Here is a 3,200-nt window from a genome sequence, read left to right as displayed (position 1 = left end):
ATTTAAAGTTGAAGTCCAGAACTCCATATCCCATCCCCTACCTTAATAGCTTTCCTATTCTTTAAGCCTCTGGGAGTATAGAACCAAGGTCATTGTGGGATACACAAGGTGGAAGGTCTACTTCTGTAATTGCTTCCCCACTGAACATGGGCATTGACATGTCAATCCATACTCCCAGCCTGCCTCTCTCTTTCTGTAATGGGGTGGGGTTCTGGGGAAGTGGAGCTCCAGGACACATTGATGGGGTTGTTTGTCCAGGGAAGTCTGGTTGGCATCATGGTAGTATCTGAAACTTTGTGGCTGAAAAGAGAGTTAACATACAAAGCTAAACAACTTATTGAATAATCATGAGCCTAGAGGCTGGAGTAGTGCAGCTGAAGAGTTGGGGGAGGGGGTCTCCATTTTGTAGATAGCTAGTAGGCATATTTTAGTTATATTTCAAAGGGCCTGTGGCTATACTAGTTTTTTTTTTTTCCCCTGAGCCTGAAATTTGATATGCAGGTGGGCCTAGTTACAAATATACAAATATTGTTGACTGTAAACCCCATCAATTTGGGCCCATATTCAGCTTAGGAGCCTATGTGACCTCTGTTTCCCTGTAGCTCTGAGCTCACATTCTATGGTCATGAGTAAGAACATTCCAAGCTTCCCCAATTTCAGACCCATCTACCTCAGGTGTAGCATAAAGTATATTTTCCAGCCTCCCTTCTGAGGATGGAACATTTTCTACCATTGCTGATACAAGTTGAGGGCAAGGTCCTATGGGGACCCACAGAGGGGTGGGTCTGTTGTGTTGTTCCTGATAGAGATGACCAGTAATAATGGAGAGAGATTTATTTGAGGTCTAGGCCCATCATGTCTGTTTGGGAATCTCAGGAGTCCCCGAATAGGGCCCCAGCTGATGGGGTGGCCTGATAGTAAAGAGTCATCATTAAAGTATGCCAGTCGCTTGCCGTTATTCAGCTTTTGCCGTTCTTGCTTTGATAAGGATATCTTTGGAGTGAGTGAGGGAAGTATAATTGGAAATAGGTGAGGAGGGTATCTAAGTCTAAGTAGTCTGATATATTCTTAGCAAAATAGGGCTGAATGACATGAAGGGATAATGGGATGGTATTAATGGCATCATCTACTTAGAGATCTCTCAGCATCTCTGAAAATCCTATGGAATACTGCTCACACTTCCCACCCTACCCTGGGGCAGGTCACACCCTGCTGAGTGGATTACTTTAACACACACCTTGTGGTTTTTAAAGGCCTGCTTACATTGGAGACTTACCACTTGACTCAATTGAGACACTGCTGCAGGATTTCTACCTCAGAAGGGCCTGAAGTGAAGCTGAGAGCTGTTCTGACCTGCCAGCCCCAGGTAATCACAGACATGTGCTTTGTGGAGGGACACCAAGTCCAGGGTGGCAGGGTGGCAGGGTGGCAGGGTGTGAGCTTGGGTGAACCTTGGCTTCTTGAGATTGCTGCTGCCCCCTCCTGGGGAGAGGGAATATAGTATCCTAAGGGAGTCTAATTTTTCTTGGATTTGCTGAGAAAAATACATATAAATGAATAAATACTAGAGCACAGATTCAGCTCAAGCTGGGCTGTGTTTGTCTCACTGTGTCTGAAACTCTAGGGAGGAGCACTGATCAGGGGCAGTTTCACTTGTGGTAGAATGGTATTGTGGTATCACTCTTTTCTGTTATTCTAGCTAAACAGAAAATAATGTAACAGAAATCCTTAAATTTAGTGGGAATAAGCAAAAAAAAATGCCTTGCAGATATATACACAGAGAGAGATAGGGAGAGAGAGGGAGAAGAGATGGTGATGAGATAAGGGTAGGGGAGGCACGAGCTAGCACAGCAATTGAGAAGCAAATGTTCAGGCCTGAGCCTCATAGTGACCTACTTCAGTCCTCTGAACCACCATAAATCTGAGCTTTGCGACTTCAGTAGGGGGGGCAAAAGGTGAAAAAGAAGTTTTAGAGGTAGGACCTTAAGTCCACTGATGATTGACTGAAGTTTGTCCTAATTTACACTCATTCTTCCAAACTGTAGGTCCCCACCGTAGACTGTTGTAGAGGGTTAGTGAAGGTGGTGACTAAGATTTGCAATGTGATCAATTTCCTAGAGTTGTAGATCTGAAGTTATCATGTGTGAACCTTCAAAGGGTCTCAGTGAGGGGCAGTGTTGTACACGTAGAAATGACTGGATGAAAGGATTAGCTTGTAGGTGCCTGGTCTCTCTGATGCCTGCAGCATCCTGTATAGATTCAGAGAAAGGCTGGCAGTCAGCTGGGTGATAATCATCCAAGACAGAAGAGACCAGCATTAAAGGGGCCGAGTCAAGGGCCTGAGCACAGCCCAAGTGGGAGGAAAGTGAATATAGTTAGTGTGGATGCCGGGGGGCCCTTCAATTACACTGTCTTCACTTTCCATTCTCTCTTCCTCTGCATTTCCTTTGCTCTGTCTCCTAACTGCTTTTTTATAAAAAGCAATAAGAATATTTGGTGCAGGAACTAAAAATGCTCATGGACCCAGATTATAATATTATTTGTCAAGTTAAAAATTTACTCTGAAAATGCCAATTAGAAAATATTTTAAGTCCAAAGGCTAGTAGAGAAAGTAAATCCATTACATGATATTCTCACTTCCTCCACATGTAGATTTTTGTAATAGCTTCTGATCACATATGAGTGGATATGTAAGAACTGCACAGTGATGACTTATGGCTAGAGGTTACTTTAATACAGACAGATCATAATCACTTTTAGGCCCATCTTTGATAGGAGGTTCTTCCTATCCTATTTGCTCGATCGTGTTTGACTTAATAAATACATTAGTAAAAAAATATATATAATTCTTTGTGAGATAAATAAATGTCCTTCATTACTCTGACAGGAACTATGTTTCCCCTGTAATTTTATGTTGAAACAGATATCTGGAAGGTTGATCCCCAAGGAATCACTGCCTGACATTAATTTCCATTCTGTTTTCAGATTATAGTCATTTCCTGACTGGAAGGAACCCAGAATCATTGACCAGTGGCTCTTAGACATTTTGTGAGTAGCATCCAAAAATTCTGGAACACTAGGACGACTCAAGCTCTAAGTAAAGAGTCAGTATAAAGGGTAGCTTCCAGTTCTCCCAGCATCTGGAGGAAACAAACAGGATAGTCTGACAGCTGTGCCTCTGAGAGACTTCTCCCTGCACA

This window comes from Erinaceus europaeus, chromosome 19 (assembly GCF_950295315.1).
Source record: "Erinaceus europaeus chromosome 19, mEriEur2.1, whole genome shotgun sequence".
NCBI classification, from domain to species: domain Eukaryota; kingdom Metazoa; phylum Chordata; class Mammalia; order Eulipotyphla; family Erinaceidae; genus Erinaceus; species Erinaceus europaeus.
The sequence above is the reverse complement of the archived record's forward strand: the minus strand, read 5'-3'. Positions refer to the sequence as shown.